Source organism: Hyla sarda, chromosome 1 (genome assembly GCF_029499605.1).
Source record: "Hyla sarda isolate aHylSar1 chromosome 1, aHylSar1.hap1, whole genome shotgun sequence".
Taxonomy (NCBI): Eukaryota; Metazoa; Chordata; class Amphibia; order Anura; family Hylidae; genus Hyla; species Hyla sarda.
In genome coordinates, this window is record NC_079189.1 from 548,773,371 (window position 1) to 548,796,096 (window position 22,726).

Sequence of the window (22,726 nt, forward strand, 5' to 3'; positions counted from 1 at the left end):
GCGGCGGGTGCCCGGTGATATGCGATCGCCGGCCCAACCGCCGATCACCGCCCACACGCTCGCGGTGCCTTGATCGGGAATTGAGGTATATATACGTACATTTGCGTTAAGTCATGGGAAAAAATGGACATATATACGTCCATTTGCGAGAAGGGGTAAAGGAACCGGGCAATTTTCGTTTTTGCACAGTTACATTTTTTTCCTCCCCCCCCTTCTAAAAACCATAACGCTTTCACTTTTGCACCTACAGATCCATATAAGGGCTTGTTTTATGTTTAACCAATTGTACTTTGTATTGACTTCACTTATTTTATAACAAAATCTGCAGTGAAACAAAAAAAAAATTCTTTGTGGGATCAAATCTTAAAAAAAAACCTGCCATTTTCTAACTTTTGGGGGCTTCTGTTTCTACGCAGTTCACTTTTTGGTAAAAATCACACCTTATCTTTATTCTGTAGGTTTTTATTTTTATTTTGCTACTTTAAAAAAATGTAAACTACATGCACCAAAATTTGTATGCGGGAAATTGTCCTCTTCTGACCCCTATAACTTTTTATTTTTCTGCATACAATGATGTATGAGGAATCATTTTTTGCGCCGTGGTCTGTAGTTTTCATCGGTACCATTTTTTTTTTTTTCAAATTCAAAAGAAAATTTATTAGCAAAGAAGTAACAAGTGTACATAAAAAGAACCAACAACCGATTTGCCTAATTCAGTTTGCCAAGCCCGACAATAGGCCGGAAGGGAGCTAGATCTGGGTGATAGTAAAACATCATACATTAAAGAGATGGCATGCCAAGGGTAAGAGGAGGCAAGGCAGAGATTCTCAAAGGACAATAGTGGGCAGTGCACCCTAGCTTGATGGGGGAGAGAGGAAAATAAATGACGTAATTGAAGATAAGCGAATGGGGCGTGTCTAGATGGGGTCCTATCAGCGAGCAGCTCCTCTAGGGTTTTGAGTCTCCCATCCTTCACTATATCCCGGAGCCTGAGAGGATGTGTTAGCGTGGCCCCAAAGAAGTCACCTACCGAGGGGTCTCCGGGTGGGAAGGATGGATTACCCGACACCGGGAGAAGTGGGCCCATTCTGTCAATTAGGCTCTCCTCACCACCTATCGCATGCAGGGAGGCCAGAGTGTGGCGTGAGGTGAACGAGGAGGGAAACGTGTCTTGTCGGGCGGGAGACCATGTCCACAGCAGGGTAGCTAAAGGTCTTGGAGAAAGATCCTGGGCCAAGCGAACCCACAATTTAGTTTCAAGATTATGCGACCAGTCCAGGACACGAGCATGTACACATGCCAAATAGTACAGGCGGCAGTCAGGCAATCCGGTTCCTCCTGACAACTTGGGTCTGGAGAGAAGGATGCGATTCAGGCGAGGACGTGTCGAGGGCCAGACGAATAAGCCGAAACAAGTACGCACCGAGCGCCAAAAGGAAGTGGGTATATGAATGGGTAAGGTCTGCAGGAAGTACAATAAACGGGGCATAAGTGTCATTTTCAGGATGTTCATTCGACCAAACCAAGAAAATTCCCTCTTAGTCCAGACCGACAGGCCCGAGTGGAAACGGGCCAGCAGTGGGGTGAAGTTAAGGGAAAACAGTTGAGAAAGGTCAGATGAGATCCTTGTGCCCAGGTACAAAATCCCCCTAGACAGCCAAGTAAAAGGAAATGCAGAGCGAAGGGAAGCCTCCACACGCCCCGGTAATGAAACATTCAAAGCCTCCGATTTAGAGAAATTATTTTAAAATTTGACCAGGAGCCAGACTCAGTGAGCTTGTGCATAAGGTTTGGCAGGGACACTATAGGGTCCGTCAAGTAGACCAAGAGGTCGTCGGCGAATGCCGAGCACTTGTAATCGTGCCCACCTACCACCACACCATGAATGTTGGGGTCTGATCGAATAGAGGCCAAGAGATGCTCCATCACCAGAACATAGAGGAGCGGGGACAGGGGACACCCCTGTAGCGTGCCATTTTTTATCTGGAAGGGGGAGGACATGGCATCATTAATTTTGAGTCGGGCCGCAGGGGAGCAGTAGAGGGCCATAATTTTAGCTGCAAAAACTGGGCCTAAACCAAACCAACCAACACGAGTCTGTGCAGGGAGGACCAGGAAATGCGATCAAAAGCCTTTTCGGCGTCCAGGGAAAGAATCATCAGAGGCAGTTTAGAAGACTTGGCATGGTGAATAATATAAAAAGTTTTGATGGTATTATCCCTGGCTTCCCTCCCCGACACAAACCCCACCTGATCTAAGTGGACCAAACTGGAGAGAATGGAATTCAAACGAACTGCCAACAATTTCGAGTAAATCTTGAGGTCTACGTTCAAAAGGGATATGGGCCGGTTGTGATGGACTGACTCCGCCAAAAGTGACTTCTCCTTCCCGATGACAAGCCCCAGCATATCCCAGGCAATATCACCAGGCAGAACTAGAGATTATTGCATCCTTGTACCCAAAGAACCAGGCAACACCAGTCTTCAGGTATAAAATCAGAACTCTTTATTGTGGAACAAGTGTCTTCTTTTATAGGAAGGACATCACAGGGGGAAGGGTCGTTAAAGACAATAAAGGTGACGGTGAGTCTGGGAGATAATCCAATAAAGTTGATTAGTTCTACCTATACAGTGCATTGAGTGCAAAAGGTGGAGGTGTGCAGAAGTTGGACCATGTGCAGAAAGTGTATGAAAACAGTAAATAAAAGTATTTTAACTCTGAACTTTATGTCACTGGACAACATCAACTGAGGGGTACAAATAGTGATGTCCTAAAGTCCATCCAGGTAGATAGGGTGACTCTAGGATCCATCACAGTGCTCCCCCTTTTAAGACGGCAGACCCAGTGCGATCCCAACGGATCCACTTGGGGCTGACCGGGCTTCAACCACCAGATGCAGTTGTCCTTGTCCTCCTCCTGGTTGGGGTGTGCGGCAACAATGTAATCCAACACAAGCAAACCCTGTATGAAGCTTACCGGGGCTCCCCTCAGAAAATGTTTCTGCTTTCCCCCCTCCCCGGCCAGGGGAGGGGGAAGGCCTGGCCTGGCCCATAGTCTGTGGGAAGAAAACTAGGCTAGCTTCCGAGTCTCTCCGAAGCAACCTTTCTCAAAGGAAAACTCCATCTGTCACCAGTTGAAGGGGCAGGGGGCCGACTGCTTCCTCACTCGGTTGCAATATCTGCCACTGAGGAGCCGCAACGACTGTGCCAACCCCTGTAGTGTTCCACAGCCGCTGGGGATCCGGGTCAACCGTCTGGGATCCTGACTGGACCGATGCGGGGACCACAGTCCCATCTGTAACTGCAGACCTGCCGGCAGTCTTCAGTGCTAGGCAGATTGTAGCAAAACTCTGCCCTGATGCTGGCACTTCAGCCGGAGAAGTGATCACTAGGTGGAGAGGAAGGTCGACTACCTTCTCACCTGTTTGCAATGTCTGGCGCTGGGGAGGTATCTCCCAATATGGAATTCTGCAGCGGGGAGCTGCATCAACTGTGCTTTCACCAGTACTGTTAACCAGCCACTGGGGATCGAGGCCGACTGCCTGCGATCCTGGATGTACCAGTGTAGGGATCACGGTTCCCTCTGTAGCTGCAGTATTTGTTTTTGAGCAGAGTATAGTAGGACTCTGCCCTGAAGACGGTGCTTCAGCCGGGGCTGTGCTCAGTAGGTGGAGAGGGAGGTCAACCGCCTCCTCATCTGGTTGCAACCTCTTGCGCTGGGGAGGTAAACCGATCACTCCATCTCCCAATATGGAATTCTGCGGCGGGGAAGCTGAACCAACTGTGCTTTCACCAGTACCATTAAACAGCCGCTGGGGATCCAGGCCGACTGCCTGCAATCCCGGCTGTACCAGTGTAGAAATCACGGTTCCCTCTGTAGCTGCAGAGCTGGCACTGGTGTCTGATGCTGGACAGAGTGTAGCAGAACTCAGCCCTAATGCCACCCTGGTGTCCTGACCGGATACTGCTAGAGCGTCGCGGTCCGGTGTGCAATCCAGGGGAAGGGGAAGACAGAGACCAGCTGTCTCATCTGTGCTGGTTTCTTCTGCTGTACATGGCTCCTGACCGTAGAAATCCCCCTCAAACAAGGACAGGTAGTCTTCCTCGAGGTACCATTCCTGATACGTCAGCCAAGATAGATCCGGTTCCAGGTCTGGCACCTCCGACTGTGGCAGCATCTCTCTCCGCTTGTACTGGATGTTCCAGAGTCTGTAGGCCTCGGTACGGCCAAAGTCATACCGCTCCTCGAATGCATCCCACAATAGACCAGGCCAGCCGAAGTCTGTCCCTTCCGGAGCACAGGCTGTGTTTGGCTCCGACTGCCTGCAGCTTGCCCACCAGTATAGGGTACGGTAATGAGCCTCGAGCTCCATTTCTTTCTGCTCCAATCTGTGCAACTCCAACATTTCGCTGCCCGTGGGTTGCTCTCTGAGGTAGCAAAGCCGCAAGTGGACCTGTTCCCTTAAGCGCTGTTCTGGGGTGTGCAGGACATGTGCTCGGTTTCTCACCGACTCCTCAAGAACAACTTCCCAAATCTGCAAGCGAATTAAGGCTCTCTCTTGCATGGACATCTCTTCCATGGCATACTGCAGCTTCGCTATACGGAGTTGTGTCAGCTGTGTAAGGACCCTGTTCACACTCTTTCGTGGAGGATCTTTGAAGAGACCCAGGAACCATTGCACCTCTCTTCGGAAATCCTCCATCCTTACAGGCTCTTCCTCGCCAGGGTAAGTTACTGAGACCGGGGTCAAGCCAGCGGCTGTATCTCCCCCAGCTGGGCTGGTCTCAGTGTCGATCCTGGAGAAGTCAGATCCCACCGCTGCCACCAATTGTGACAGACTGACTCCGCCAAAAGTGACTTCTCCTTCCCGATGACAAGCCCCAGCATATCCCAGGCAATATCCCCAGGCAGAACTAGAGATTATTGCATCCTTGTAACCAAAGAACCAGGCAACACCAGTCTTCAGGTATAAAATCAGAACTCTTTATTGTGGAACAAGTGTCTTCTTTTATAGGAAGGATATCACAGGGGGAAGGGTCGTTAAAGACAATAAAGGTGACTGGGAGATAATCCAATAAAGTTGATTAGCTCTACCTATACAGTGCATTGAGTGCAAAAGGTGGAGGTGTGCCGAAGTTGGACCGTGTGCAGAAAGTGTATGAAAACAGTAAATAAAAGTATTTTAACTCTGAACTTTATGTCACTGGACAACATCAACTGAGGGGTACAAATAGTGATGTCCTAAAGTCCATCCAGGTAGATAGGGTGACTCTAGGATCCGTCACACCGGTAACTGCCACAAACCTGAGGGTCCTTCCCAGGTTTCGGGAGCACCACAATGTGGGCCAGGGTGGAAGATTCCAGGATGGGCATTAAAGGGGAAACGGAGTTAAAGGCCTTAAGCATGAGGGCAGACAAGCTAGCAAAAAGGGTTTAATAAAATTTGGACGTGTAGCCGTCCGGACCAGGTCTCTTCCCGCCCGGGAGGTCCTGAACAACACGGTCCAGTTCCTCCGGAGAGAAAGGAGTCTCAAGCCCGTCTATGACCTCCGAGGGCAGGGAAGGGAATAGAGGGGCAGGACTGGGTGGGGAGGCTGAGGGAGAGGGAAGAGTATACAAATCAGAAAAAAAGGATCTAAATGTGGATGCAATGTCTTCAGTAGAGTGAGCTACTTGGCCAGAAGGTGTGCGAATGCAAGGGACCAGGCAAGCATGTGGCCACTTTTGTTCCCATACTCATAGAACCTACTACGACCCATCTGTAGCCAGCGCCCTCAAGACTCTTCTAAAAGCCTTTTCACCTCAAGCCTAGCCAGCTGCAGGTCCTGGAGTACCGTCTGGGAAAGGGAATGTTTGTGTAGAACTTCAAGGGAAGAAACAGCAGAAAGAGCCCTACGGAGCGCCTGAGCCTTGCCTTGTTTGAGGCAAGACCTATGTTTAATGAGGACCCCTCGGAGGACACACTTAAGAGCCTCCCATTGCATAAACGGACTGGTAGAGTCTCCCTCGTGATCTCTCATAAAACCGGCAACAGTCGCCGCCAGATCGTCCAAACAAGGCGGGTCCAGTAACAAGGATTCGTTCACTCTCCACGAGCAGGCCGACTTAGTCAGGAAAGGAAGATGGAGAGAGCAGAAAACAGGAGCGTGATCGGACCATAAAATGTTGTCAATTGAAGAAGAGATCACCCAGGGTAGGGCAGCATGTTGGACCAGCACATAATCTAGGCGACAGTAGGTTCCGTGCGGGGAAGAGAAGAAACTATAATCTCTGTCCAGGGGATGTTGCAACCGCCAAACGTCACTCAACTGCAATAAAGCCAAGGCTCGCTTCACGTGCTTGATGGCCGCATAGGACAAGCTAGAGCGTCCTGTGGAATTATCCAAAGTAGGGTCAAGAGTCAAGTTCAGATCCCCGCACAGAACCACCGCCCCCTGAACCAAGGGCAGCACAACATCTATTAGGTTAAGCAAAAAATCCACCTGGCCCTGGTTAGGAGCATATGCATTGATGACAGTGAAGAGTCTATCATTAAGCGATAAGAACAAGATAATATACCTCGCATACGCATCTAATGTAACATCCAAGACCTGATAGGCCAGGGGCCTATGTATAGCTATGGCTACCCCTTTAGCACGCGCCTCTGAGTTATTGGCACAGAACCAAATTGGATAATGTCTATTATTGGTGAGCTCCGGCCCATGGCCTGTCTTAAAGAGGGTTTCCTGAAAACAAGCAATGTGTATCTTACGTTTGTGAAGATGGTGAAGAATCTGGGTTCTCTTCGCCGGAGCATTGAGCCCCTTTACGTTGTACGATGCCACATTAAGAGTTGCCATGCGAAGAGGATGTCCCCCACCCAAATGTCATACTCCGTAAGCTACAGGTTCCATAAGCCAGCTGGGCAGCATCCTCCAAGGAAAGAAGGAAAAACAGTGTAGAGGAGAAAACACCAACGAGACGAGAAAGACAGAGACAACCACACACGCGAGAGAAGAACAGGGTACTCAACCAACTAAACAAGAAGTGGCACCAACTAAACAAGAAGTGGCACTCAACCAAGGAAGATCAATCACCGGGAGAAACCCCCAGAGAGATCCCCAACCTACGAGGGGAAAGTGGGTAGCGAAGAAGCAAGAGGGAGAGCCCGAGCCCAGCACCCCCAGGATAAATCTCAGCAGAAAAAGGAAGCATGAGAGTAACACCAGCAGACATGAAGGGAGCAGATGTAGAGGAAACAAGTAAGCACGAAAAAGAGGGAAAGGCGGAACAGGACCCAGAAGGGAAGATAACATGAGGTCAAACAGGAGCGAGAGGTGACAGTCCTTCCCATACTCATCTGCAAATACAAAAGAGAGAAAAGACAATCATGGCAATCAAAACAAAGTCACAGCAATAAGTAGTCTAATCAGCCATAAGGGGCTCGGTCCGCTCTAGAGGGTACGGGAATGGAGTCCCAGCGGGTGACCCATCTCTGACGGCGGCGACCCCTGGAGGGGGCGCCTGAGCGGGCTTGCTTAGGGGACTGTTGAGGAGACCGTGGCAACTGTCTCTTGGGCGCTGAGGGTGCCAGAGAGGGCCAATCCGGAAGAGAGAGAGAGGAGGAATGTCCAAGTCCTTCAAAAATTCGGGGAGATCGTCCCGTGAATGTAGAGTATGCATCCTGCCCTCCTTGTGAACCAGAAGGGCAAAGGGAAACCCCCAGCGGTAGGTGAGGTCTTTTCCTCTAAGGACCTCAAGAAGGGGCTTCAAGGCTGCACGTTGAGCCAATGTATGGCGGGAGAGGTCCGGGAACAATTGGATCTCAACGTCCTTGTACAAAATACGCCTTCATGACCTGGCAAAACGGAGAATGTCCTCCTTGATGGCAAAGAAGTGCACTCTACAGATGACGTCTCTGGGACGGTTATCATCAGGGTTCAGTGGGCGCAGGGCTCTGTGGGCCCTGTCCAAATCAATATGAGCATCCAGAGGTCTGTCCAGCAAGTCATTGAATATCGCCAACAGTGTCGGATACAGTTCATAGGGGCCCACTCTTTCAGACAAACCACGGATTCTGATGTTATTGTGCCTATTGCGATTTTCGACATCATCAAGATGTTGTTGCAGTACAAATAATTGTTCACTATGTCTCTGAACCGTGTCTTGGAGAGTTTTATCAGCAGTGGCAGTAGTGTCCTGAACAGTCTCAAGCACCGACACTTTAGATGATAAGACAGTCAAGGGACTGGCGCAAGGCTAATGTGGTACCAATCTTCAAGAAGGGCTCTAGGTCTTCGCCAGGCAATTATAGACCGGTAAGTCTAACGTGCATTGTGGGTAAATTGTTTGAAGGACTTATAAGGGATTGCATACAGGAATACATAGGGGATAATTGTATTATAAGTGATAGCCAGCATGGGTTTACTAAGGATAGAAGTTGTCAAACCAATCTAATTTGCTTTTATGAAGAGGTGAGTAGAAGCCTTGACAGAGGAATGGCTGTGGATATAGTGTTTCTGGATTTTGCCAAAGCGTTTGATACTGTCCCTCACAGACATCTGACAGGTAAATTAAGGTCCTTGGGCTTGGAAACTTTAGTTTGTAACTGGATTGAACACTGGCTCATGGATCGTACCCAGAGAGTGGTGGTCAATGATTCGTACTCTGATTGGTCCCCGGTTATTAGTGGTGTACCCCAAGGTTCAGTACTGGGCCCGCTGCTGTTTAATTTATTTATCAATGATATAGAGGATGGTATTAACAGCTCTGTTTCTATCTTTGCAGATGACACCAATTTTTGTAGCACGGTACAGTCTATAGAGGATGTGCATAAGTTACAAGATGACTTGGATAGACTAAGTGTCTGGGCATCCACTTGGCAAATGAGGTTCAATGTGGATAAATGTAAAGTTATGCATCTGGGTACTAATAACCTGCATGCGTCGTATGTCTTAGGGGGGATTAAACTGGCAGAGTCACTGGTAGAGAAGGATCTGGGTGTACTTGTAGATCACAGACTACAAAATAGCATGCAATGTCAGGCTGCTGCTTCCAAAGCCGGCAGGATATTGTCATGTATAAAAAGAGGCATGGACTCAAGGGACAGGGACATAATACTCCCCCTTTAAAAAGCATTGGTATGGCCTCGCCTGGAATATGCTGTTCAGTTTTGGTCGCCTGTTCATAAAAGGGACACTGCGGAGTTGGAAAGGGTGCAGAGACGCGCGACTAAACTAATATGGGGCATGGAACATCTTAGCTATGAGGAGCGATTAAAGGAGTTACAATTGTTTAGTCTTGAGAAGAGACGTTTAAGGGGGGATATGATAAACGTATATAAGTATATAAATGGCCCATACAAAAAATATGGAGAAAAACTGTTCCAGGTTAAACCCCCCCCAAAGGACGAGGGGGCACTCCCTCCGTCTGGAGAAGAAAAGGTTTAGTCTAAAGGGGCGGCACGCCTTCTTTACCGTGAGGACTGTGAATTTATGGAACGGTCTACCTCAGGAACTGGTCACAGCAGGGACAATTAACAGCTTTAAAACAGGGTTAGATACATTCCTGGAACAAAATAACATTAATGCTTATGCAGAATTATAAAACTACATCCCTTTCCCTTATCCCCTTACATCCTTCCCTTCAATCCCCTGGTTGGACTTGATGGACGTATGTCTTTTTTCAACCATACTAACTATGTAACTATGTAACTTCAGAGCGAAGGTGTACAAACTCCTGCTTACATTCATCTACCAGTTGTTTAGCCATGGCAAAAAAGTCCTCCTTAGTTGGCAGAGAGGAGAGCAGGGAGCGAAGATCCACTAGGGTGATTGATCTGTCAATGTCCTCAGCAGGAGACAGTGCCTCCCTGGAAGAATCCTGAGCAGAGCTCATAGATGAAGCATGAGAATGGCAGTCCAGGACAGGGGTCCGGAAGGCAGGAGGGGTCCCCTGGAGACTTGGGGGGGGACCTCTCAGAGAGGAGTGTGAGGTCCCGATATCCAGGCCAACGGCTAGTGTAGGTGGAGCAGGAGAGGGGGATCCCGGGCCATGGCCAGGCATTGGGGTAGCCTGCAACATTGTGAGACCCCAGGGGGAGCCCGAGGGCCACTGTGAAGAAGGGGGTAAGCCTGCTGGCTGAGGCCCCTGGAGTGTGGGGAGTAAGGCATAGAAAGCCATCATGGGCGAGGGGCCAGGAAGATGCAGAGGCGGCCAGTCCACAGGGGTGAGCATGGGGCCCACAGGGGTGTCGCTCCAGGCCTGGCATTGGATATGGCCTCCCTCAATCACCGGGGGGACGTCAGGCCCCCACATGGACACCTGCTCCACAGGAGACGCAGGTAACAGCTCCCCCCCCCTGATACAGTGGGGGATATGAGGCCTCCGGCACCCTCCCCGGGCTCCCCCCGCAGCCAGAAGAAGACTCCAGCCGGCCATTCACCCCCGCCTCAGCGTGGCCTAGTGCCTGCAGGGGCTGTGACACTCTCACCTCAGAGGCAACAGATGGAGGAACAGCCGGAGCAGTGCCGCAGTCCCCCGCCGGCCGAACGTCTGAATCCACAGCAGGGGCCTTCTCCGAAAATGAGGCAGGGGCCTTTTCATCAGGCACGGCACGGGCAGCTGCAGTGGAGGAGGCGGAGGCCCCGGCGGTGACAAGGCAGCAGGGGCAGGTGGGTCCAGCAACTCCGGTGAGGACGTAGGAGCTGTGCCGCAGGATGGGACCAGCCCGGCAGCAGGAGGAGGCCACCCGCCCGCAGGTCGTGGCTCCGCTTCTTGCAGTACAGGTGAGGAGTCAGGGACCGCCGCCATCTTGGAGGGAGGCAGGGAGGAACTTCTCCACGGCTGTGAGCGGGTGAAATATCCGCCTGAGGGGACGAGGGACGGGTCCCGGTCACTTTCTGGGTCTTCCTGTGCTTATTCCTCATGGAAGTAGCTGGTGGAACGGGGCAAAACAGGGCGCCGGGCTCGGAGCTCAGAGTGCGTGCAACCTCACAGCTCCATGGCTAGCCACGCCCCTGTACCAGTTTTATTTTGATGGGACTTTTTGATAAAAATTTTTATGGTATATGAAGTGACCAAAAATATGCAATTTTGGATTTTGGTATTTTTTACGTGTACACCATCAAGTGTGCGGTTTAATTAACATAATGTTTTAATAGTTCTGACATTTATGCACGCGGTGGTACCACATATGTTATTTTTTATTACATTTTTTATTAATTCACTTTTATCAACTCTTTTTTTTTCACTTTTTACTTTTTTTTTTTTGTCCCCATATGGGGTTTTAACATGCAATCTTGTGATGGAATACACTGTTATATGCTGAGCGAGGAATCAGGTAAGGGCCCTCCCGCCATCCACTCAGCATATCTGGACCCACAATTTCACCCTGGATGTCCCGATCAGCTCTGTTGAGCTACCGGCAACGTTAGATCCTGCATATAGACGCCACAATCAGCTTTGATCATGGCTTCTAAAGGGTCAATGCCTGGCATTAACCATGGATCCTGGCTGCTGATATCTGGGTGTCTGGGTGTATGGGAAACAGAGCCATCAAGTAAGAGGAGAACAAGTGCAGTGATTTACCCTTACCATGCTTATGCCAATAGGGGGGAAAAAACTTTTGCCCAGAGTAGCCCTGTGCAACACAACTCTAAGGCTGGGTTCACACTGCAGAATTTCTGGGCAGAATTTCTGACGGAAATCGAGCCGGCGGTGCTAGGACCGAGCAGACTGCATTGCTGCCCCCATAGACTGCAATGCATTTCTGGGTGGATCTTTTGGGACATCTATGGGGACGGCAATGTTGTCCGCGCGGTCCTAGTGCCGCCAGGTTGATCTCAGGCAGAAATTTTGCTCAGAAATTCCAGTGTGAACCTAGCCTAAAGAGTGAACCTGTAGTGCACTCCACTTACAGAAAGAAGCCTTCCATTGATTTCAATGGGATTAAGCTGTACAGATAACAGTAGAAAATTCTCTTAGCAAAAATTTCAGATTCCACCAAAAAAATGAACATATTAAAGGGGTATTAACTTTCTGGAGCCAGTTGATCCAAAGAAAAGTGTTTTCCAGCAGAGTACCCTTTAACTCTTTCAGCAGAACCTGCCCGGATCTGCACTGCAGTCAATAGGACAGTGCTTAATCTCTGTACAGACATAAAGCACCAATTCCAAAGGCAGCTGCTGTAGGCGAATTTCAGCACAGAATTTCAATAGTGTGAACAAGCTCTTATGTGCTTTTTTTGTTTACAAGCTCCAGGTGGCTTTTGTGTATATATATATATATATATATATATATATATATATATATATATACTGAGGAGAGGTTTCTTTATAAAGCCAAGATTGGTGGAGTGTTGTGATTATGGTTGACCAGCTGGAAGTTGGTCTCATCTGTACACAGGATCTTTGAAGCTCAGCCAGAGTGACCCTTCTCCAAAAATGACTTTGTTTGGTGGTGCAGCCAGCTCTAGAAAGAGTCCTTGTTGATCCAAACTCTCAGAAACTTGGGAACTTTCAGTGCTGCAGAATAGGTTTCGTACCCTAAATAAAAATAAACATGTGTGATCACCGCCTGCATAAAAGTTTGAACTAAAAATCTTATTGAAAGAAAAGTTCGAACTATTAAAATATAATGTTAATTAAATTGCACAGTCAATGGCATACACGTAAAATAATACCAAAAGTTCAAATTTACTAATTTTTGGTTAATATATATATATATATATATATATATATATATATATATATATATAGACAAAGAATAAGTCAGCCAGCACTTTAGTTGATACCAAACTATTATATGGACCTGGCCTACAGGTGCACGCTACTAGGCTAAATATACAGCAACAGAAGAATGCAGCAGCACACTGCCAGCACAAGGATATAGGTGAAACATGAAAATGCAGTTAAAACATGGAGAGCTATACAGCTATGGTGTAATAGATGCAAATGTGAAACTATGAAATAGTGAGGCACTTAGCTCGCAAATTTGTCTCCGCCGGCGGTCAAATAGCTTGGACCGTCCCACCGCGATAAGGTAGCCTCCTGGGACGGACCCTACACTGTGTATATGCCTCTGTGTGAGCAATTCAGTAAGCATGGCAGGATCTGGAACATCCAAGACACCTTATATACACACCTGATAGAGGTGGGTGGGGTGCAAGGCCAACATGGAGGTAGCCACTCCCCCGTATGTGCAATACAGACAAAGAATAAGTCAGCCAGCACTTTAGTTGATACCAAACTATTATATGGACCTGGCCTACAGGTGCACGCTACTAGGCTAAATATACAGCAACAGAAGAATGCAGCAGCACACTGCCAGCACAAGGATATAGGTGAAACATGAAAATGCAGTTTATTATTATATTTAGCCTAGTAGCGTGCACCTGTAGGCCAGGTCCATATAATAGTTTGGTATCAACTAAAGTGCTGGCTGACTTATTCTTTGTCTGTATTGCACATACGGGGGAGTGGCTACCTCCATGTTGGCCTTGCACCCCACCCACCTTTATCAGGTGTGTATATAAGGTGTCTTGGATGTTCCAGATCCTGCCATGCTTACTGAATTGCTCACACAGAGGCATATACACAGTGTAGGGTCCGTCCCAGGAGGCTACCTTATCGCGGTGGGACGGTCCAAGCTATTTGACCGCCGGCGGAGACAAATTTGCGAGCTAAGTGCCTCACTATTTCATAGTTTCACATTTGCATCTATTACACCATAGCTGTATAGCTCTCCATGTTTTAACTGCATTTTCATGTTTCACCTATATCCTTGTGCTGGCAGTGTGCTGCTGCATTATTCTGTTGCTGTATATTTAGCCTAGTAGCATGCACCTGTAGGCCAGGTCCATATAATAGTTTGGTATCAACTAAAGTGCTGGCTGACTTATTCTTTGTCTGTATTGCACATACGGGGGAGTGGCTACCTCCATGTTGGCTTTGCACCCCACCCACCTCTATCAGGTGTGTATATAAGGTGTCTTGGATGTTCCAGATCCTGCCATGCTTACTGAATTGCTCACACAGAGGCATAAACACAGTGTAGGGTCCGTCCCAGGAGGCTACCTTATCGCGGTGGGACGGTCCAAGCTATTTGACCGCCGACGGAGACAAATTTGCGAGCTAAGTGCCTCACTATTTCATAGTTTCACATTTGCATCTATTACACCATAGCTGTATAGCTCTCCATGTTTTAACTGCATTTTCATGTTTCACCTATATCCTTGTGCTGGCAGTGTGCTGCTGCATTCTTCTGTTGCTGTGTATATATATATATATATATATATATATATATATCTCAATGGCCCTCAGTTACTAAAGTCCAATCGACTTTTTCCTGGTTCTAGTGCCTGAATAAATAGTTGCAACGTCTGTGCAACTATTTATGTGACCAAATTTTATGCTGCACAACCGACACTTTAGAAACCACTCGGAGTGTTTTTTCTTCTCTCTGAAATGGGCGTGTTTTATGCAAAAATGGGCGTTTTAGCGTCAAAAATCAAAAAAATACTTGGAGTACTTCCAAAATCACTCGAGAAAAAGTGTGAGTTTGCCTCACACAATAACCGACAGCCAAGAGGCCAGGTGAAATTCAAAAAATGGAGTGATTTCTAACAAGGGACTGTTTACCATTGTGTTTTTTGTGAAAGTAACTTGTTTTATAACCTGAAAACATTTTGTACAGTTCAACACTTTTATGAACAAGGGTGCGTTTACACGCTTTTAGTTTTTGCAGGTTTTCTGCTGCGTATTTGAAAGGGGGCAGGCTCTTCTCGGCTGTCCGCAGCAGATTTTCCATGGAGGAATTTATGCTGCGGAAAATGAGCCGCAAGCCCCGTTGAAGTCAGTTGGGACTGCGGCGGATTTTCCGCAGCGTAAATTCCGCCGCGGAAAATCTGCTTCAGACAGCTGAGAAGAGCCCGCCCACTTTCAAATATGCATCGGAAAACCCGCAAAAAACTAAAAATGCACCCTTAAATATTGAATGCTTTTGTGATAGTAAATTTAATTTTTTTTAACACATTTGCAATATTAGGTTTAAATCAATTTAACACCCAAGCTGATAAACAAGGATAATTGTTGTAATGTTTGAAAAACTGTTGATTCATGAAATTTTTTTTAAACAAACAAGTCTAAACCATTTTGACTCACACAACTAATTTCTTCAGCTCTGAGTTTGTGCGACACAATTGACTAGATCGACACAAAAAAATGTGCGACAGAAAAATAACCGACATGTGCGACAGAATAGTAAATAAGCCTGAAAAAAAAGACGAGTGATATTAAAAACACTCCACAATAAACACTCCACTCTTAGTAAATGAAGGCCAATGTGTGTGTGTGTGTGTGTGTGTGTATGTTTCAGCATCACGTCCAAACAGCTAAAGATATTAACATGAAACTTGGCCCACTTGTTACTTACATGTCAATAACAAACATAGGATAGGTCATTTAACCCTTACTCACCCCCATTTGCCAGGGTCAGGGTTTTTGTTTAACGTCCCATACAAGTCTATGGGAAATATATGTTACTGCATAACTTACAAACGGCTGGAGATATTTCGATAATACTTGGTCACATGTTACTTATATGTTACCTATATGTCCACTTAAAATATAGGATAGTTAATTTAACCTTTAACAACCCCCATTTGTGAGGGTCAGGGTTTTTGTTTAAAGTCCCATGCAAATCAATGGGAAATGTATGTTCCCACATAATTTCCGTACGCCTGGAGATATTTCAATAATACCTGGTACACATATTACGGGTCGGGATAGGAGGTCAAGATATGAGGACAGGATATGAGAACGGGATATGAGGTCGGGATATGAGGACAGGATATGAGAACGGGATATGAGGTCGGGATATGAGGATGGGATATGAGGTCGAGATAGGAGGTCGAGATAGGAGGATGGGAAATGAGGTCGAGATAGGAGGTTGAAATATGAGGACGGGATATGAGGATGGGATATGAGGTCGGGATAAGAGGTTGGGATAGGAGGTCGGGATACGAGGATGGGATATGAGGTCGGGATACGAGGACGGGATATGAGGTCGAGATAGGAGGACAGGATAGGAGGTCAGGATATGGGGACTGGATATGAGGTCATGATATGAGGATGGGATATGAGGACAGGATGTGAGGTCGAGATAGGAGGATGGAATAGGAGGATAGGATAGAAGGTCAAGATATGAGTACGGGATATGAGGACGGGATAGGAGGTCAGGATATGAGGTCGAGATATGATGACGTGTTATGAGGACGGGAAATGAGGTAGGGATATGAGGACGGGATATGAGGTTGATATTTGAGGATGGCATATGGGATTGGGATATGACAACAATATATGAGGACGGTATATGAAGTCAAAAGCTTCCACCTTTGTTGGTTTTCCTCCCCAACAAGGATTAGGAAGGAAAAACTGAGCAACGCCGGGTACTCAGCTAGTATACCATAAAAAAATGAATAAAAGCAATAAAAAAAATCCCATGAAAACAAAAATGGTAGCGATAAAACTAAAGATCAGGGCAAAAAAAAATGAGCCCTCACACATCCTTGTATACGGAAAAATAAAAGAGTTTAGAGATCAAAAGAGGACAATTTTAAGCATACTTATTTACGTACAAAAAGTTTTTTCATTCTTCAGAGGCCATTTTAAAAATGAAAGAAGCGATCTGATTGGTTGCTATGGGCAACTCAGCAACTTTTCCTATGGACAGGTTTTGATAAATCTCCCCTATAATTTTCTTTTAAGCAGTACAATCAAATAAAACCTACATAGATTGGGTATCATTGTAATCCTATGAACTTACAGAATAAAGATTAGAGTGTTGTTTTTTATTGAAAAGTGCACTGCATAGAAGCAGAAGCCCCCAAAAGTGACAAAATAGCTTCTTCTTTTTTCTTTTTTTTTTTGCCTCACAAATGATTATTTTTTATTTTCTCCCTAGATTTAGTTATAAAATGAGTGATGTCATTACAAAGAACAATTGGTGGTGCAAAAAAACAACCCCTTATATGGGTCTGTAGAAGGAAAATTGAAAACGTTATGGCTATTAGAAGGGGAGGAGGAAAGAAACGAAAGGACAAAAATGAAAATTGGGGGTTAAGCGCAAGGCCATAAGATAATGAAATATAAAAAAAGTGAAAGGGTCTAAAAACTTTCCAAATGCGCTGTATGCATAGCACTCTTCTTTCATCGCATGATCGCTGTACTGGTATGTGATCCCTGTCGTTGTATAATCTTATAGACGTATATATCTTATTACTTCTACTAGTGAAATCAAACAAATATTTTTATTTGGCATTAAAGAGACCTGTAAAATAAATCTTTAAATTAAGAATTTTCTCATAGAAACAAGAGGCTTTTTAATAAGGGAGATTATTGGTACGGAAAGAAAACAAAAAGGTGCTAAAAAATTGTCCGCTACAATGAAACACGAATGAAAATGACAGTAGAACATATACGGCAGGTGAATGATCGCCATGGCAACCTACAGATGTAGCAAGGATGAGCTTGTCATCTGGCACAACTTATCATCTCAATGTTAGGTGTGGATTAATATAGGACAAGTTATCACAATGCACATACAGCAATAGTTATTGACTATGATGGTGTTTTCCAAACAGTACGTCTCTGGCTGTTGCAAAACTACAACTCCCAGCATGCCCGGAAAGCCAAAGGTGGTCCGGGCATGCTGGGAGTTGTAGTTTTGCAACAGCAAAAGACACAGTGTCTAGAAAACACTGGTCTGATCTACCTCTGCTACATGTAAACATATACCAGCTATGGACTTACAATGCAGCGACCCAGCCAGGGGCGGATCCAGAGTCGAGTCTCGGGAGGGGCACTATTAGAGTATTTTGTGTTGGCGGACAGAAAACAAGATGTTGCTCACGGAACTTACAATATTATTAAATGTATCATACAGTCCTAACCTTGTTTAAGACTCTTAAGCCATGCTCACATGTCAGAATAATTATCAAATATACCAATTGCCGCAGAATGGGAAAGTGCTTAAGAGGTTTTTACCATTTAAAACTACAGCTCCCAGTATGACCTAAGCAGTGGTAAGGGGATGCTGGGAGTTGTTGTTTCACCCATCATTACTGCAGAACTTGCAAGTGACTCCAGCTCTGATAGGACACAGTAAGGAGAATATAGAATGATATAAGTGACTACAGGTGACGTCTTCTCTATAGTCTTTCCTTATCTAATTTAGATGTACATACCGCCAGGAATTGTTCCAGCTAAATTTTCTCTCAGCAGAACTTGACGCCCAGATGGTTTCTATGTCAGCGGATTCTGATCCTCTATATGAAAACAATAATTATTATAATACTGCCAAACGCTGTATTCTTCTAATACAATACCGCCACACACCCTCTGAATATAATTCTGACACACTGTACCTCCTGAATATACAACACACTGTACCCTCTGAATATAATACCGCCACACACCGTACCCTTTGTATATAATACTATCACACACTGCACCCTCTGAATATAATACTACCACACACTGTGTTCTCTAAATTTAATACTACCACACACTGCACTCTGTGAATATAACTTGCTGTGCAGTGCACCCTCTGAATAAAATACCCAAATGTTTTGTGGCACATAAAAAACGTACCACCCCAGAAATTCCTCATCATATACAATATACTTCTGAAATACAAAACACTCTGTGCCTTCACATATAGTAATAATGCCCCATCTTGTGCCCCTACATATAATAATTATGACCCGTCCTGTTCCCCCCACATAATAATAATGCCCTCTGTCCTGTGCCCCTAACATATATTGCCCCCTGTGCTGTGCCCTTCACATATAATGCCCCCGTTCTTTGCCCCTCACATATAATGCCCCCATCATGCGCCCCAAACATAAAATGCCCCCTGTGCTGTGCCTCTCACATATAATGCCCCCCTGAGGGGACAGGATGGGGGCATTATATGTGAGGGGCACAGCACAGGGGGCATTATATGTGAGGGGCACAGCACAGGGGGCATTTTATGTTTGGGGCACATGACAGGAGCATTATTTGTGAGGGGCACAGCACAGGGGGCATTATATGTGAGGGGCGCATGACGGGGGCGTTATATGTGAAGGGCGCATGATGGGGGCATTATATATGAGGGGTGCATGATGGGGGCATTATATGTGAGGGGTGCATGATGGGGGCATTATATATGAGGGGGGCATAATGGGGCATTATATGTGATGGGCACAGCACAGGGGGCATTATATGTGAGGGGCACAGCACAGGGGGCATTATATGTGTGGGGCAAAGCATGGGGCATTATATGTGTGGGGCACAGCACAGGTGGCATTATATGTATGGAGCACAGCACAGGGGGCATTATATGTGTGGAACACAGCACAGGGGGCATTATATGAAATAATGCCTCCTGTGCTGTGCCCCTCACATATAATGGCCCCTGTGCTGTGCCCCTCACATATAATGCCCCCTGTGCTGTGCCCCACACATATAATTTATATAATTTATATGTGTGGGGCACAGCACAGGGGGCATTATATGTGAGGGGCACAGCACAGGGGGCATTATATGTGAGGGGCACAGCACAGGAGGCATTATTTCATATAATGCCCCCTGTGCTGTGCTCCACACATATAATGCCCCCTGTGCTGTGCCCCTCACATATAATGCCCCCTGTGCTGTGCCCCACACACATAATTTATATGTGTGGGACACAGCACAGGGGGCATTATATGTGAGGGGCACAGCACAGGGGGGCCCCCTGCCATGTGCTCTTCCCATATAATGCCCCCTGTGCTTTGCCCTGTAGCCCCTCACATTAAATATTCCCTTTTCCCAAGTTTTTAAATCCCCCTCCCCCTCCTCCTGTACGATATAGTTCCCCAAATCCCCTGGGCCCTGAGCATACTCTTCAGTACTTACAGTATGCGGGCTGCGGGAACAGGAACTCCGGGCGCCGGCGCGATGATGTGACGTCATCACGCCGGCCTCTAGTGGATCGCGTACCCGCAGCTCACACACTGTGTAATCACAGCGTGTGAAAGGTTAGTGAATGGTGGAGCTGGAGCTTACAGCTTCGGCTCCACCATGCAAGGTGGTGGGGCGGGGGCTGCATGCTGCAATTGCCCCGTTGCCCCCCCCCCCCCCCCCCCCTGGATCCGCCACTGGGCACAGTATGGTTTCCATATGCCATAAGTCAAATGTATCTATAGGCTCCCAATAACCTCATTTAGGCTAAAATAGCAAATAATGTTCTTAATCAGGCTGGTTTATGTCACAGTTCCTTTTCTCTGCGCTATTCCTTAGATGAGCATCCACTATAAATGATAGATTTTTACTGATATTATTATTATGAGAGCCCCCCTCAATTGTGCACAGATATTTCTCATTATCTCTATTTCAGTGGGCAAGTAGACAAATAGTGACTTCCTCCCTTAATTATCTGGACAATCACAGCACATACTCCCCTTTACGAAATGACACAGTGCTGGTAAAAGTGCATAGAATAGCCTGGCACTGTGCTGAGGATTATTTGCACAGCATACTACTATATTTGACTTGTGGAAAAAGAACGGGTTACTGATGTACTATTTTTGAAAGACGCTATGCAAGCAGAAATTAAAGCAACAGCACATTAAGGAAAGGGTTACACTAAGCATTGAACTGCTGCTTATAAAAATGATGACAAGCCTACAGATTAATGGGAGTAGCTAACATAGCAGCACTACTGAGGTACACTGATATTTTAAACAAGGGACAGCTGCTTTGAGCTATATGGGTGGTCAGAGATGAGAAGAACGCATTGATTTATGTAATCAAAGAGGTAAGCAGAATAACGCAGCACTCACCATGTACTTTTCATTCAACCGTCTTCTTTATTCGGTATATTAAAATACACGGGCAGGTATAGCAGGAGAGCGGAGACCAAGTGTGCGGGGGGATGTGGGTGGCGACAGACCGTTGCGTGCTCTTAGCACTTCGTCAGGCCATACGTCATCACGTAGGGGATGTGCTCTTATACCTGCTGGTGCGGGTAATGTGACCAATCACCAATATATAAACATATACAAAAGTGAAAAAACAGATTAAAAGCAAGTTCCTCCTAACACTGCGAGTATCACAATAAAAATTCTACCTCAGGTAGCTAAAAATGCTCCCATTTCATATTTTTCATTAAGACCTAGCTGACCTACGGCTTCCGTGCGTAGGATCCATCTTGATTCCCTTTTCAAAAGCTCCTGATTCTTATCCCTGCCCCCCGTAGGGTATTCTATTCTCTCCAATGCACTGAATTTAAATGGAATCGATTTGCCAAGATGGCATTCATTTATATGCGATATAAATCTACTAGCACCTACTCCTGTAGCAAGGGATCTCACATGTTCCCGAATCCTGTGAAACAGGGGTCTAATCGTTTTGCCAATATAAAACCTACCACAACTACAAATCAAAGAGTATACTACGTACTTAGTCCTGCATGTGAAGAATTGTTTAATTGTGACATCATAACCTCCTAGTTTAATATATTTTGCTTTGGCATTAAATTTACAGAACGAGCAAGTGGAACAAGCGTAGTTACCAACGGGGCGACTATCGACTAACCAGTTGACTTTCTGTTTCTTTTCCTTTTTGTATTTTTTGATAGTATCATGTACTGTCCTGTTCTTTTTGTACGTTACTATGGGTACATTTTCCGTACACTTCTCCAAATCGCGATCCTGCTGTAACAGAAACCATTAAGTGTTTACTGTTTTTCTGATCTGGTAATTCATGGGTCTATTTTTAAAAGAAAACATAATCCTATCACTCTTTTGTTGTTTGTTTTTAGTTGTGAGTAATTCTTCTCTAGGGATCTTGTCTATCCTTTTTTCAGCTTTTGTCAGAACTGATGGGGGGGGGGGGGGGGTAACCTGTTTTTTTCATGCGGTTTTCCAACTCTTGAGCTTGGGTTTCGAATAGGGTCGGGTCATTAGTTATACTCTTCAGTTGAGTAAGTTGACTGAAGGAGATCGCATCATCGCATCAGTATGTTTAGGGTGGGAGGAATCATAATGGAGAATGGAATTCTTGGATGTGGATTTCCTGTAACCAGTTGTTACAATTGCATTATTTACGATCTCAATCCTAACATCCAAGAATTCCAGACTTTCACCTCCATAAACGCTGGTACAGATCATGTTATCCTGATTAACTTCATTCGGGTATTTTACTAAATTTTGGAACTCCTCCTCCGTCCCGTCCCAAACAACGAAAATGTCATCGAAACGGAGGAGGTTCTTGATGTGACAGACATAGGGGTTACACTGAGTGAAGATATATCTTCTCTCAAACATGGCCAGGAATAGATTGGCGAACGAGCACGACACAGGTGTGCCCATGGCCATGCCCGTTCGCTGTCTATACCACTGGCCATCATACTAATACGCATTATTTAGCAAAATCAAATCCAATGATTCTGCCACAAAATCCACAAATGCAGTTGATTTTTCGGTGCACTCCAAGAATTCTCGGATAGCCTGTATACCCGAATCCTGAGGAATTCGAGTATACAGGCTCTCCACGTCTATGGAGGCAAGCCTGTATCCTTCTTGCCATCTAAAATCTTTTAGTGCCTGAATCAGATCCCCTGTATCCCGTATATAGGTGGGGGTATGTTTTAACAAGGGAGACACCAGCCAATCTATGTAGCTGGACAGGTGCTCCATAGGAGCACCTATACCCGCCACTAT

The 22,726-nt window shown here is 46.1% G+C and overlaps 1 long non-coding RNA gene across 1 annotated transcript; it reads right to left on the reverse strand.

Moving 5' to 3' along the window:
* Positions 1 to 12,318: 12,318 nt before the first annotated feature.
* LOC130311275 (uncharacterized) lies at positions 12,319 to 21,015 on the reverse strand. The gene is made up of 3 exons (XR_008859691.1): positions 20,846 to 21,015; positions 18,224 to 18,304; positions 12,319 to 12,524 (listed from the first exon to the last, which is right to left on the reverse strand). It is a non-coding gene; the product is annotated as an uncharacterized LOC130311275 (long non-coding RNA).
* Between the last annotated feature and the right edge of the window lie 1,711 nt (positions 21,016 to 22,726).